Source organism: Mytilus californianus, unplaced genomic scaffold, assembly GCF_021869535.1.
Source record: "Mytilus californianus isolate M0D057914Y unplaced genomic scaffold, xbMytCali1.0.p SCAF_8, whole genome shotgun sequence".
Classification (NCBI taxonomy): domain Eukaryota; kingdom Metazoa; phylum Mollusca; class Bivalvia; order Mytilida; family Mytilidae; genus Mytilus; species Mytilus californianus.
In genome coordinates this window covers 49,085,213-49,102,386 of record NW_026262734.1, presented here as the reverse complement: position 1 = coordinate 49,102,386, position 17,174 = coordinate 49,085,213, and the positions used below count along the sequence as shown (strand labels likewise).

Sequence of the window (17,174 nt, the reverse complement as noted above, 5' to 3'; positions counted from 1 at the left end):
TTTCTCAGCAATGATCCTACATCACGTAAGCTAACTGGGCATTGCAAAGAAAAACAAAAATAACAAGTCCTTTTACGATTTGTTGACCAAATGATTTGTGATACATAAATATTTTATTAAAATATGATGCTATGTACCACTTGTCATGTTAATATTATATATGACACACTAGTTAAATTCTTCCTTATCATTGAATTGTTTTCAAAGATGTTTTTATTCCATTTTCTGTGATTATCAATTGATGTTGTATGGCTAAAACGATTACGAATATTATGTTTCTGGTTAATATGTTAATTGTGTTAAGTAAAATCCAGTTTTCTTTGCAACTTAGTGGTGGAGTTTGTAAAAGTAAGGACAAAGGGTATGTAAACTTTTCTATAAATAGACCTTACTCAAAAGTCTAGCATTTGTCACACACTAGATGGAATTGAATAGTTTGAAGGAAAAATAAAAATTCACAATTCAAGTTGAAGTCCTGATACTGATTAATTGAAAATGAGGAACTAGCATAACTGTCGTGTTTAAATTTTTGGTCTGGCTAAATAAAAGAAAAACAACCCTTACAGAAAATACATCGATTCCTTATAAAGGTGTTATAATGGAAATATATAATTATATTCCTAATAACAATATCCTTGATATATATATAAATATTTTTGTAAATAGAAAACGATATGGCGTTGTGTCCTATTAAGTTGACAGTTGTTGACGTATGTTCAAATCTCGTTAATATGTTAGAAAGAGACAAACCAAGATAACAAACATAAAGTGAGGGAATCGCCTCTACTCGAAACAAGAAAGATACCTGGTGTGTCGACAGGGTAAGCGTATCCATGCGGATTTGCAGTAGTAAAATTACAGATAAGACTACTTAACTGGTATCCAAAGAACCAAGAGCACAACAACATTTCGCTTGGTGGTTGAGACACCGACCCAATACATCGGTCAACCCATTTGTGATATTGACAGTAAAACTTATGTAGTGTCGATTTCGTTCGTTCATCTTTATAACTTGGGTGGATCAGCTTTTGTGATGGAGTAAACAGCTTAACATTATAACTCCTCTCAAAATGCAAAGAACATTTCGGTGTAAAAAAATCAGATACACTAAATAGCAAATACTTGGAAAGCTTTCAAAGAGACGTTTTCTACAATCGCAAGCAACTAATTGAATGATTATTTATTATTTTCAGTACGTTTAGTTAAATACTACTAACTCAACCAAAAATTGCTAGTACATTTCTGTATTACCTGAAAAAAATTGATTCCATTTTGCTTGCAAACTATGAATTGACTTGAGTCTTGAATAATTGTGTAGATGCTCAGAATGTTAAGTTAATAAAAACATACAGCAGAAAATATGAAACTAAGGAATCCATAAACGAAATTACCGATATCCGTTACTATTTTATCCGGCTTAATGCCTAGTATATAGAAGGGAAAGGAAAGCAGATCCTTCTCCACATGTGACACCCGTCGTTGCTCCTATGAAATAAGTTGATAAGTTGTATCAAGTGATAAGGCATCACCGGATTTGTAATAGATTCTAATCTACCCCTGAGACATCACCAAAAACTCTGAAATTGGACCAAATTTGTAAATTGAGATATTGTTCAATACAAAGGAAAGACGAGACTGGTACAAACATTGAAAATTTAAAAGGCACAAAGAACAGCGCTTATAAAAGAAAGAAAAAAGAGAGGCGAAAGATAACAAATGGAACATTCAAACTCACAAGTCAAAAACAAACTGACAACGCCATGGCTTAAAAAGAAAAAGACCAACAGACAAATAATAGTACACAAAACACAACATAGAAAACACAAATCCCACAAAAAAACTAGGGGTGATCTCAGGTGTCAGGAAGGGTAAGCAGATCCTGCTCCACATGTGGCACCCGTCATGTTGCTCATGTTAGTACAAACCCGCTAATAGATCTAATTCGGTAGGTCACATTCGTGAAAAGAAGACGGGATTGGAGTTGCGATATTCGGAACATGTCCGCTGTCATCTGTGAAATGGTATCATTTGTAGAACTTACGCAATATCAAATCCGTTATAAACGTATGTAAGCAAAGCTTTTAAAGATTTATCTATACCTACGTTTGAATATTTGAAAATATATATATATATATCTGCGTTGAAAACCAGATAACAATGCCGACTGGACAAATAACCACAATTTTAAGACAACATCATGATACAAAAGAATTGTACAGACTAATCGAAGTTCATAAGGCAGACACTTTAGTAGGTAGCAACTGGACTATTTCCTTTCACCGAAATACAAACATTGCACATAGAATGCGGAAAAGGAAAATTATCAATGGAGATCCGGGAGACAATCGTTTTTATCCATACATCACGAGTTTGTCCCAAATATCAAGGCATAAATATAAAAAGATTAATGCTGACATGCTTAAACATAGATTCCATATAAGTACAGATTCTAGACTACATCTTAGGTTCATTCAAAACCAAACTTTTCAAAACTACTTGAATATTAGTCAACAGTCATTTAGTTTACAACAATCGAGTTGGTATTGTTTGCTTTTGAATTCTTTACTCCAAAATAAACATTGAACAGTTCAAAAATTCTATTCTATTTAGCTATAGATTGATTCAATTGATTTTTCATAGAATCGTTATTCACAGAAACATTTGAAATTGAAACACTTATGCTGAAAAGCAAATAGAAAAATTTGAAAAGATTAATAAGAATTGTGAGAAAAGACGTTTAACCATGGTAGGCAAAATAACAGTTATCAAATCATTGATTATACCAAATATTACTTTTTTAGCATCTGTTTCACATATTAAAAAAGAATATATTGTTAAATTAAAAAAAAATAATTACAATGTTTTATGGAAAAGCAAAAGAGAAAAGGTTAAACGCACAGTACTAATCTTTGAAAAACTAGACGGTGGTTTACAAATGATTAACATAGATAAATACATAGAATCTATCAAAATTGGCAGGATCAAAAGGTTAATTACTGGTGATCTAAATATCTTGGACATTATACCATTATTTTATTTTAATAAGTTTGGAAAGGATTTCCTTATCTTTCATATGAATTTTGATAACATCGATTCTTTTCCAGGGTTAAAGAAGCCTCCAGAATTTTATTTCAATATAGTTAAAGCATGGATAATTAATAAAAAAAAAAAAAACTACAGCAGTCAAAAAACTTAAGATCTATTCGTCAAGAAGTTATTTGGGGAAATCATTTCATTTCATTAAAATAGAAAATAAATGCCTTTTATTCAAAAAGTGGATGAATAGCAATATTATCTATGTTATTGACATTGTTGATGAAAATGGTAATACAGAAGAAAATCTTATTTTACAAAAGCTTAAAATAAAAAATAACTGGATGTCAGAAATTTGCCAATTAAAGAAAGCTTTTCGAAGGGAATGGTTAAAGATTTTACAACAGAAAAATTCAAAGAAAACCAAAGTAAAACAACTTATGTAATATATATTAATAAAAATTGTAATAATATAGAACATTTAGAACACCAGGAAAATTTATAACATATTAATTCAGAATGACATTGAAATACCTGTTGGTTTTTACTGATGGAAGACAATGTTTAACTTTGACTACATTACTGTGACATGACTGTAGGCGTTGCTCTCCAATTATTGCAATTTATTCAAAATTCTGACCAAATTGCAATTTGCTTTATAAAACCAATCTGTTCAACTGATCAGAAATTTGAACAAACTGCTGTAGAAAACCACAGTGAAGTCGTGAAAGTGCAAGGCGATTAAGAAAAGCATACTTACAATCCTATTAGACTTTAATTCCACTATAATGATTTTAAACAATTTCTATACAAATTTTATTGTTGTAATTGTCATGCTAAAGGTGATATGTAGTAATTTTGAATTGCTATAAAAATGTCCAAACTAAGCTTTCATACAATTTTTCTTTTGAACAGTCTTCTATATTCATAAGGATCAGACATCATTTGAATTTAAACATCTTATATTCAGTAAAATATATGTGAAATTACAATACGTTGTAAGGAAGTTTCCATAGGAGATAATCATTTTTTCTTTCGAAAAGTCTTCTATATTCAAAAGAATAATGATTTTAAATTATCTTCCATGGAAACATATTAACAACGTATTGTAATTTTACATATATTTTACTAAATATATATAAGGTGTTTTAATTCAAATGATGTCTGATTCTTATGAATATAGAAGACTTTTAAAAAAAAATTGTATGAAAGCTTATTTTCCTTAGCCCTAACGGTACTGAGATGTCTTTTCGACGCTAGGATGAGACACGTGCTTTTAAGAGCAAAATTGATAGGCAAGGGAGATAAATACAAATTACGTTAAGAAAAGCAACGGGAACCTATATTTTTTGGACCAAAAAGTACTGACCGTATAATTTTTCTTTAATTCTAGCAAGGTTTCGTTAAAAAAAGTCAACTTTCTAAAGTCTGTATCTTTAAAAGGCTATCATTGTCGCCTATGGTGAAATTAATTGTTTATTGCAATCTGAATAGCTCATAATCATATTTTAAATCAATATTAGATCTGGTGTGATTTCCTAACCAGGAAGAGATTTCAAAACGATACTAGTAAATTGATAACAGAAAGTTAGAACTATTTCCGGAAACTATTTTTACCAAACAAGCTAGATGAAACATATCGATAAATAAGAATTTTCATATATATGTACTTGTTCCGTCGTACATTAAAGCCCCAGAAATCACATCAAAATGATGTTGGGCTTATCATCTGCATCACATAGGTAACACCATAATTTCAAATTAAACTGTCACTCCAATTAAAATTTGTAAGCTGACGGAACCACATGTTTTGTTATCCTGATTTACAAGTGATAATTGTTGCATAAATGAATTAATAGTAAATACACAGCACTGATCCATAAGTGTGTCTATTTAATTATGGTCTTTCCCCTACATGAGGATAGACCTAATTGTTTTTCTGATGTTTTTTTTTCTTTATTTTCCTTTTTTTTCTTCTAACATATTTTTGACAATCAATCAATCAATTTGAGGGTGGGGTTGAGCTCTCAAAGTATTCTAGTAACAACCATCATTATTAAAAAAGTAAAAGTAAAATTAAGATTCAATGACCATGATGATATCAATGTCCAGTGCTTATATATAAAAGCAAGTGTAGCACCTACGAAAAATAATGCATTATTCAAAACTATTGTATTTTTAAAACCTTGCTTCTTCTTTTTAATTCCGATGAGGTCATGTGTAGATGTAAAAACCAAAATCAGAATATTTACCATTTACTTCATCATTTCTGTACTTGAGGGTTTATCAAAAATCTACACACTCAGTCTTTGTTTTAAACATCTGTTTTTAAGTAATATTATCTGACCCCTAATTAGTAGTGGATGACAGATTTATATCTCTACTTAACCATTTTATAATTGAGAGAAGATATGAAATTTTCACTCTGAAGGGCTTAGATGCAAGACTGTGTTTATTTCATGATTGAAAATCAAATATTATGATTTAATTCAGAAGTAATGTAATATGATTATGATTACCAGCGAGTAATCATGGATTTCTGATAAAAAAGGGCACCCTTCACTAGAATGCTGGACTAATGAATTGAATTGTTAACAGCGTGCAATATATTGTTGAATAAAAAAAAAAGAAATTGGAAATAAAATTAAAAAAACTTAATGTTTCTAGGAAAATCGATGGTATATACCCCGACATACAACCAGACATAAATTTGCTTTCTATGAAATGTATGAACTGTAAACAACTGTTATACGAGTTGGAGGTCTAACTAACTATTAAACCAGGTTCAACCTCCATTTACTTCGGAACATGCCTTACCATGCAAGGAATATGGCAGTTTTGTTTTACTTGTTCCGTTGAATATTTCCAGAGCACAAATAGTAAATACTCAGAACATATATATAGATTTAGAAAATTGTACAAATATTTTCTTATTAACGTTTTATTTTACAGTGAAGATGTATGTTGTTATAACTATGAAAATATCAATGATGTTTGTACACGTAAGTGGTCATTATATAGCATTTTTATCGATTTTTGACCAAAATTGTTAATGTTATACATTGGCTGCCGAGTTAATTCTTTTTTATTATCAATGTCGGTTTCATTGTTTGAAATCTTTTATTGTCGATTTTGAATTGTCACGTAAAATGTTCTTGCTTGACCTGAATTTTTCTATTTAAAAGTAAAGGCATGACGGGACAATCACCCATATATGTCTGTGTGATATAATTTAATCATGGAATGCATTTCCCTTTTCCATTCTTTTGAGGCGTTAGACGTATTGATTTTAAGGCGGGATCAACCAAAACTTACACACGCTACAAGCAGATAAACATACTGGTTTGAAGCATAATCAACATCTCAAAAAGTCAAGTTCGACAGAATAAATACCTCAGAAGCATCTTAACAATTTTTCACACTTAAATAAAGGGAGCAGATACTGGGGTAATTGGCTGATAGACAATCGTCATCGTTTTTTATTTGAATGATAAACATCATTTTGGCTTAATTTCAGAGTGCATAATTGGAACTGTTTCCCTACAGGACGGACTATGTTTTCCATGCAAAGAGAACAAGTACGGCTACAAATGCTTGAATGATTGCAAGAGGTGATAGTTATTAAAACAACCTTTTATATTTAACAAGTGAAATTAAGATCACTTCCATATGTGCATGATGTAATATAGGTAGCATGGTTATCGTAAATGAGTCGTGTTTTATACATGCACACCAATGAAACTTCATACGAAGGATACACAAAACCAAGAGGTCCAATCGTGATTTAGAAAGGTGTATAATATGTGAATTGATTCATCCGTTTCCTCTTAGGTAGGAATAACACGTTTTATCATGAAGTAAGAAATGTTCTTCAAAGATGGGTAAGTCATAGGTTTCCTTAAGGTGCATAAACATGGTACATTAGTAAATTCTTTATGATGAAATAACGATGATTACTCGGATTGCATTTCATTTATGTTCTTTCATACAGTGTAACACTACTAATGATTATCTAGATAACAAATGATACATGTATAGTTTATCATCTTTGAGTAGATACATTTTGTATAATTAAGTTTAATCTTACTCATAGCATGCAACATTTTTGTAGATCTTGTTTTTCACTGCTATATCAATATAACGTTTTATATTGATGAGTAATAAATGATGACATAATCTAAAGTAGTCCAATTTTTAAATATCTACCTATAAACATACATTATTTTTTTTTTTCAAAAAGGATGACACGTTTCTTGGGTTTTCATGTGAAGAGGTTTCCAAAAAAGATGCAGAGGCGTTTGATCATTTGACAGCAAACTGAACTCTTCTTATCATTTTAAGCAAAAGCTTCATGACGATATTCTACAGTATTTTTTATATAAAGAACGTCCTTTTGAAAGACGATTTTTACCAACATAACCAAGGTATTAACCTATCCACTTCAAGATTGTTATTCAAACATCGACAATAATCGCTTTGCTTCTTTAGACGGGGACGCTAACCCTGTAGATGCAACCGGCCTAGCTCCTTTTATTATCCATGCGATTACCTAATTATTTTTTGTTACCTTGATTTGTTGTAAAAGATTTTTAATATTCGAACAGCAGTAAACTATTGTTGTCTTAACTTAAAGTTAGACGAAATATTGTTTCTTACGGAATGAAAATTGTAGCTCATTATCTATGGTGACGTCACTTTTTTTGAGTCGTCCAATCTGCATATTTCCGATTTCGAAATTTGAACTGAAAAAGGATTCGTAGTGTGTGTTTGTGGAGTTCATGCATTGCTCTTAGTTTTTATTAGTTAACTTGATTAGTCTTGAAAAATCCATTAGATTCAAACGTCGATAAACTGTTGGTGACCAAATATACGTAAACGTTTCATCAATCAGTTATTTTACATTTTGATCAATCATAATGCCTGTTTTGTTAATTTATTAACTGCTTGTAAAATTTCAGTAGTGAAATATCTATCTTTAACCCTAATTAAAGAATATATAAAACTTGATTTCAGTGTTTCTGCATAAAAAAAGAAAAATCAAAGATTATGTTTGAAAGTTTGGCTGTATTTCTATCTGAATAATACATCCTTATGTTGTTTTTCGCTTGCACTACAAAAGTCCAAAAGTCTGAAATTACCAATTTCTGTCTTGATTTGCATGAACAAATGTAGAAATTTACTCGACATATTCTCGACATTCTGAATACTGTCTTAAAATGTCTTGACAAATTATCGACATATAAATATTTTATTGAAATTTCTCTATAGGTTATCGACATTCTTTTTTTTTCTCAGTATGGCTTGACATATTTTGAACATTTTGAATTGTGCCTTAAATTTACTTGACATTTCTGAGCTTTACTAATCATGACCAATATACAGGAATGATTTTTGGCTTTATTTTATCTTTATAGAATATTTTCTTATTTCACATTACACTTATTACAACAAAAAACCAAAATTGGGCATGTAAATATTTTTATTATAACAAATATGGGTATGTAAATATTAACAAATACAACTATGAATATTATAGGGTAATCCAATTTAAATCTGGGTTTGTAAATGATTATAAATGTTGATTTATGAATACCATAAATACGTGGTAAATGATTGAAATTAATTATACTGCAGACATATTTCATTTTTAATGCATAATATTCAATGTTAACATCGTAAATAAACACATAATGTAACAAAATGTTGTGTTTTTTATAATTAGCAAGGTATTAGCAAGGTATTATTGTATTCTTATTCTTCTAAGTTTATTTTAGCGGTAATAGAAATGAGTATAAAACAGCAAAGGAAAGTGTTTGAACTGTCAGGAATGTGTCGATACACAATTCAGACGAAATTTATACTCTCGAGATAGTGTCGAGTCATATTAAGACATCTTTAAGACCATCACGAATGTGTTAAGACATCTTTAGACATCCGTAAGACTGTCAAGAATGTATCGAGGCATATTCAGACATATTTAAGAATGTCAAAAATATGTCAAAACTTATCGTGACAAATTTAAGACAGTCGAGAATTGGTGGAGACTAATCAAGACACTTTTCAGACTGTCGAATTTTATTTTGACAATGTTGATACTATCAAAACATATGTCGAGTAAAATCAAGTAATGATACAGATAGTCGAGAGCAATTTCTTGAATCTAGGTAGTTATTTAAGACACATTCAGACTTTGTCAAAAATATTTACAAAAATATTTCAGACAAAAAGAGAATGTCGAGTAACATGAGTAAGCATTCATGCAAATTCAGACATAAATTGGTCTTTTCAGACTTTCAGACTTTTTGATTTTTGTAGTGTTGGGAGACAGTACACTCCTTTTGTGGGAGAGGTAAACAGCCGAGATATCCGGCACCCTACCTGTTTTCTCCTTTTGTGATTTACACAAGTACATATCAGTTCATATATATATTTTTTACACAACATATACATATAGCTTTAATGATTACTCTATTTTATGGTGAGACAAGTAGATTTCACCAATATCTGATGCATGTAAGACTGTCGTTATTGATCACATATGTGGTAAAATGGACACCTGATTAGTTGCAAATACTCCTCAGCAGCCGTGTTATATATTTGATCTTAATTGCTCGACCTTATCATTTATGATAATACTTATGGAAGTGACTTTTTCCAGCGACTCATTCTACCATTACTTACATACTTCACCCGACTGTTGTTTCAATAGCCAGTAAATTAAGATACGATCCATGTCAGCTTATCGATCCTTTGAAATCACTGATACTAAAAGGTTATCGTTTGTACATTGTTATAAGAAATTTAAAATACTTTGTATAGGTACTTACATTGATTTTATTATCAATAAATTAAAACATAACAAAATATGAATAGTTAAACAGTTAAACATTAACGGTTTTAAAATCCTGGAGTACTGTATTTTCGCATCACACAATGGGATGTTTTTCTAGACTGGGATTTTGTACTTTCAATAAGTTAGGATTTTGTTCCTTGTTTCGTTCATGCTTGGTAATGATCTCTGTAATCTAAATTTATTAGATGTGACTGATAATTTGTCATGGATACTTGGATTTTTTATTACTAGTATTTGTTTTTGGCTTTGAATTATCTTTCGTAACAGTTATAACTCTCATTTCGATACTTCAGGCCTTTATTAGTTTCTTAGGTGTTTTATGCTTTGTATCGATCTGATGAGTCAAGACCTTTTCCAATGAATGTTAAAGCTTGCTCCTGTGTTGTAATGTTACACCACTGTCCCGGGTTAGGAGAGTGTTAAGCACCCGAAAACATGTTTCCCTCTGCCCTATTCTGTATATACATGTCCCAAAAAGTATTGAAACCAACGAAGAGTCCAAATTATTGTCTAAAAACTGGCTGATACTATCAATATCAGAGGTTAAAACATAACGTTTTTATGGAAGAATTAACTATTATATACAGTAAACTATGAGATATAACCTTTTTTTTCATAAATCATGTCAGCACTCAAGCAAAGACTTCTGGCTAGTGTTTACTTCGGGGACCACACGTCAACCAACAGTTGCATCGAAGCAGAGGTTGTAGATTTAATTTTATGTAGTTAAAACCTGATGGCCCTATTATGTTGTATCAGCTGTTCAAAATGTGTATTACAATTTTAAATTTTGAAAATTCTGACTTCAAGCATCAAGCATCAACAAAGAGATATTCATTGTCGAAATGCTTATTTGAGCAGAGAAATTGGTACTGTTAATTATTCGTACTGCCATTGGGTCCATACCTCAGCTGGTGGACTGTTAGCCCATGATAATACCTAGCCAAATAAAAGGTGTAAGGTAAGTATACAGAATTGAAACTCGTTCATTTTGGGTGTATTAGAAATGAATTTAATATTTTCCAATTTTGATCGTTTAAATTTAAAAATGGCCTACCATTTGACATTGTGATTTTCATTTTAATTTTCAAGGTGCGATGCAAAAACAGGATGTATTAGAACGACAGTAACAACAATAGATGCCGGAAATAGAGGTACTTACTTTCAATTTGAGCGGAACGTACATATTTGACACTATATGAAATCCAACGAAATTTAAAACAGGTGAATGATCCGGTATGAAATATTTTATGTGCCAAAACTAGTAAATTAACCGTAACGCATCTACAAATGGAAGATCTTATATATACAGTTCCTTAAAGAGACAACAAATTGAAAAAAAAAGGTTTTTGCTTCTAACATAAATAGAAGCGTTATATTGGATTACTAACTCGCTATTAGCAGCCAGTTATATTAATTTTGCTGAATCTGGAAAACAATTACTTAATAAAGATACTTTATTACGATTTTATGCATTCAGTACTATTTCCTATGATACATTTGTAATTATGGTAAAGCAACCATACGACCGTCAGCAATGAGTAAAACACATGCCATATTGTCAGCTATAAAAGGCGCCATAATGAAAAATGTGAAACAATTCAAACGAGAAAAAATATTTACAACGAAACCATTTACGAAAAACAATATGACAGCCATGAACGAACGACAACCACTGAACTACAGGTCTTTGATACAGTTTACTAGGAGTTCTAACCTTAAAGAATAGGAGTCAATTTTTTGTTAATGGCGCTATAGATCAAATAATCTCATTAATTGGCATACGTTATTTTTGGATAACACTTTATACATGTTATGAAAGATACAACTAAAAAAATACGATCCAAAGGAAAGTTAAAGATCACTGGCATGGTTCATTAAAAATCGAAAATAAAAACAAAAACTATGTTGTTCTGTATTGTCAATTCGATCGGAGGATTGTCAGTTTCAAAGAATTGAAAATTATTGTCATACACGTGGTGCGTTGGACAGGACAAGACCTTCAAACCATTGATGGTACTTCTTTTAAATATACGATGTCCTCCATTTGAAGCATCTTTCATTGAAAAGGAAATATTAGAATTTAAAAATCAGTTTGTTATACAAACATGACAAACACGTTCGGATCAATAAATAGCATTAATATGAATCTTAACCGAAAGCCAAAACAATTTGTAAGGATATATTTTGACATAAGCTTGTTTTATTAGTAGAATATAGTTTCACATCACAGAATGTTACTACCACTTATCTGTTCATAGACAAAGCTTCAAACAGAGATGGTAAGTGAATATATAGTGTACAACATGTTATTATACAATTTTTTTTTTGGTTTGCACCGTAAAGTTATTTCTTTTGTGTAGCTTGAAAATACGGAAAATTTGTTTTCCGTAATGAGAAACGTATTCAAATTTCAGTGTGTAGATTAAGTAGTCGTTGTAAAGGCACACAATCACGGGTAGTAACCTCGTCACATCGAGAAGCGTTAATTACAGTGATTTTGTCATAGTTTGGTTAAGATGAACATGGTTGTGTTAAGTTACTTCCCCGAAAGATTGTCTCAGTTCTATTCAAACGAGCAAATAAAAGGCAAATAAGATGTTTTAATTTGCATTGTTAGTCAAACGATCTACATTGGAATTGTTGTTTTCATGAAACTAACGCAGAATAAGCAAACTATCGAAATTGCTATGGTTTGGTTAAGTTATGACATAGTTCGGTTAAGTGTCTAGAAATTCGTCATGGTTTTGATCAAGTTTGTCATGGTTTAGTTCCAAATTAATATGTATGTGTTTCAGCTCAATATTGATAGTTTGTTTAAAAACGCTTGTAATTAAACGAAGTTACACAATTTACCAACTGACTAAGAAGAAAAAAAGCCTTTAAAACCAAAATTAGATGCTGTAATTGACAAAGCGTACATTAAACAGTTTAATTGTTCGCGACTTGTCTTTGTATGCAAATCGTACTACTACGAGTGTCTTGTCTTGTAAAAGAATTAGGAATAAATGAGCACTCATGTAATCCCAAATACAAAAACATCATTTGACAGGGATGAGATTTTGGTGATTCATAAGTCCTTAATAGCGTCAATGAACATTACTTTGTGCAGCAAATCGGAGGACTCACCTTGTTTGTATTGGATACCTAAGCTTCACAAAATTCCATACAAACAGCCGTACATTACCAGCTCATCTGTATATAAAAAAGAAGAAGTGGTATGATTGCCAATGAGACAACTCTCCACAAGAGACCAAATGACACAGAATTTAACAACTATAGGTCACCGTACGGCCATCAACAATGAACGAAGCCCATACCGCACAGTCAGCAATAAAAGGCCCCGAAATGACAATGTAAAACAATTCAAACGAGAAAACTAACGGCCTAATGTATGTACAAAAAATGAACGAAACACAAATATGTAACACATAAACAAACGACAACAACTAAATTACAGGCTCCTGACTTGGGACAGGCACATACATACAGAATGTGGCGGGGTTAAACATGTTAGCGGGATCCCAACCCTCCCCCTAATCCTGGGTCAGTGGTGCAACAAGACACTAAAAGAACTGTACAAAACAATAAACAAATAACGCATATAATCAACAGCAACAACCACTCAATTACAGGCTCCTGACTTGGGACAGGCACATATACAATGTGGCGGGGTTAAACATGTAAGCGGGATCCAAACCCTCCCCCTAACCTGGGACAGTGGTGTTACAGTACAACATAAGAACGAACTATAAAAATCAGTTGAAGGAGGCTTAACTCATCAGATGGATAAAAATACAAATATACAAATACAAGTGAACGTGGATGGGTACTTGTACATCCGAACAACAAAAAAGACACTGAGTACAGATCTGAGAGTACTCGCAGTTACTGACAGCTAGTTCAAAGCCACTAACAACTAATAAAAAAAATCATGCATCTAAGACTAAATTATCAATCCGTACACAACCAACATCCAATGGATTTAGTGTAAAGACGTCATAAACAGTCAGAGTTCGACGAAAGAATTGTCCATTAGATTGACAAAGATTCTTTCCGCAATGAAAGAGGGTTTTCAGAAATACTGTGAAACTGTTTACTCGCGTAGTGGTGTTAACCATATATGGATAAAAAAAAAACTCTTAAAGAACTTCTGAATAAATGTAAACCTCGATATTTCTCTGAAATTAGTTCTATCAAAACGTTAAATTTTTCAACCCTGTGTACCACCATTCCCTATGTGTAATTGAAAAATCGTCTAAAAGAAATAATTTAAATCTACAATGCTTTTCAACATAAAAATGGTAGCGCACGCTATACATTTATTACTTTTGGATACCATACGGCATAGTTTGTTAATAGTGAACAAAAAATAAATAAAACATGCTACACAGTGGAACAAGTGACCAGTATATATGCTGGAGTTTCTTATTGACAAAATATTTGTTGAATTTGGAGGTGGACTTTGTCACCAAATTGTAGGTATTTCTATGGGAGCGAACTGTGCGGCAGCGACCTCTTCTTATCTTCATATTAGTCGGAGTTCCTTCAGACATTTGTAAAAACAAAAAGATCAAAGAAGCCAGATCATTTAATTTCACATTCATATATATAGTTCTTGCCATTAACAATCCAGACTTTTCTGATTGAATTCCATTAATATATCCCCAAGATATAGACATTAAAGGAACAACAGACACGGCTTCCTCTGCCTCATTTTAGACTTATACCTCGAATTAGACATGAGCGGTCATCTTAGTACCATAATCTATGACAAACGAGACGATTTTAATTTTTAAATTATCAGTTTCTCCAACCTTAGTAGCAATATACCAACTTCTCCTGCATATGGGATATACATTTCCCAACTCATTCGATTTTCAAGAGCTTGCAGCTGCTACTCAGACTTTATAAACCGTCACCAGTGTTTGAGCAGAAAGTTGATGAACCAGTGGTATGTCAAAGAACGTCTCGTCCTTTTTCCCAAAAAGTTCATCGGAAGACCTTGTGGGTAAATGTTCCTTTTCAACTTCACAAATAATAAACGATGGTCTTTAAGTAAACAGTCTAAGTACTGACGTTGTTTGTCACTTTAATGACGTGTTATGGTACTCTTTTATTTGTCTTTGTTAATTATTACTTCAACTGTATAATTTATTTTTGGCCAAATCCATTTGACGTGGCTCGGTATTTATACATCCCGTCATTGTGTTATTGTGCTATGGTAAATTTTTGTATTCTTGTCTTTCGTTTTAATGTGCTTTGTCTATGTGCCTTTTTGTTTTCTTTGTTGAAATATTTGTTTTGTTTTATAGTGACCTATGATTATAACACAATGTTGCCTGCTGTATCCTTATTTTTTGACATTTTACCTATTATGTCTGTTTGTTTTGTTCACACATCGTCGTCAATATAATGGAATTTTATGCGACTGTCATACATGTGAGAGGTTAAGCTGGCTATAAAACCAGGTTTAATCTACCATTTTCTACAGCCAAATATGTATGTACCAAGTCGGGAATACTGATGATGACAGTTGTTATCCATTCGTTTGATGTGTTTCAGTTTTTGGTTTTGTCATTTGATTAGGGACTTTCCGTTTAGAATTTTCCTCGAAGTCCCGTATTTTTGTTATTTTGCTTTTATAGTTTAAACAGTCACTGCTCTTTTAAACTAACTTTTGAGATAATAATTACAAAAACAGAAAGCGCTGCTTCTGTTTCACATGTTTCACATAGATTATTTTCTTCGTATGTCCATGATTGACTCTGTCGATGATATCGTGAGCGGCATGACTTGTAAACTTTGTATAAACTATTAGTAAAATTAAAATAAAAAAAAAAATACACACAAGTTCAGCATTTAAATATATGAAAAATAACAATTCCGAATTAGAATGAAGCCGATTTAATGTCCGCTTTTATCAATTATTTTTACGAACGAATAAAAATGATTATGTTTTTGTAATAGTGTACAATACATTGGTTTTCTTATTTAAATTTTTTTTTTACATAAATGTTGTTGGAGCCTTTTATAGCTTGCTAAAAGTTATAGATTTTGTTCATTGTTGAAGGCCGTACGACGAAATATAGTTCCTTACATCTACGTCATTTTGGTCTTGGGTGGATAGTTATCTCATTGACAATCAGACCGCATGTACTTAATATATATAATACTACATTGAATATGCGTATATATGTCCTTTTGTATTCCAAATAAAACTATTTAAAAAAGAGTATTTCAATAAATATAATGTCTGTTTATTTTAAATCATTTCTCTTCCTTCATTCACGAATAGAATCACATAACTGAACCATGTTCAACATGAAATAAACCATGACACGAATGAACCAAACCATGACATCGAATATTCTGTAATCTCAAATTGTGTGCACTAGGGGCTGTTTTTTTCGGGAAAATTGACGGCAGTTTTATATCATAACAAAATATGTGATGTAGCAGACAGTAAGCAAACCACTTTTCTTTATGCATTATAACCGAATCACAACTTTTAAATTTTGACATACGCAAGCATTATTCTGTGTCAAATTAATAATTATATGATACAAATTTTGATGTACTAACATATTAGCTATAAACAAAGATACTTACCAGCTTGAATTTGTTGTCATTAGTTCCTTTAACAAACTATTCGAATGTTTATATTTTGACACTGTTTGTCATCAACAACACTTAACACAACCATGTTCATCTTAACCAAACTATTACAAAATCACTGTACTAAACGCTTTTCGATATGACAAGGTTACTACCCGTGACAATAAGGCGAAAAAAAAAACATATTTTGAGGTAAACAACTTGTGATACATTAGAAATCATATGCATTATATAGGAAAAATAGAACAAGTTGGATGGACGTCACTTAAGACTTCAAACCAACTACACATGCGAAGGAAACAAAAAAAGGTTAACATTATTCTGCATATAAAGTAGACGACCAATGTCACTTTTTCTTATGATTTTTTAAACCTCAGCTTTAGTACTATATCACATTTAAGAAAAGTTATCCTTGAAATCAACTTGCAGCATTCTTATCATTACATATTTGAAATGCATCCTTCTGGGGACGTTTATGAATAACACATAAGACTGTGTGTTTATTTTGGAAGGCTGCTATAAAAAAATGACAAGAAAAAACATGATACTAAAGTTTATTTGATAAACCAACATTTCTAAAATCACTCTTGAGTAGAAGTGCTCGAAAACAAAACAAAAATACACAATGTACAAAATATCAAGTATTAACCGAAGATCTACTGGAATTGAT

At 31.4% G+C, this 17,174-nt stretch overlaps 1 long non-coding RNA gene across 1 annotated transcript; it reads left to right on the top strand.

The window, feature by feature from the left end:
- Positions 1 to 255: 255 nt before the first annotated feature.
- Positions 256 to 6,632, top strand: LOC127711310 (uncharacterized). Its single transcript, XR_007986640.1, has 3 exons — positions 256 to 361; positions 5,986 to 6,035; positions 6,551 to 6,632. It is a non-coding gene; the product is annotated as an uncharacterized LOC127711310 (long non-coding RNA).
- Positions 6,633 to 17,174: the final 10,542 nt, after the last annotated feature.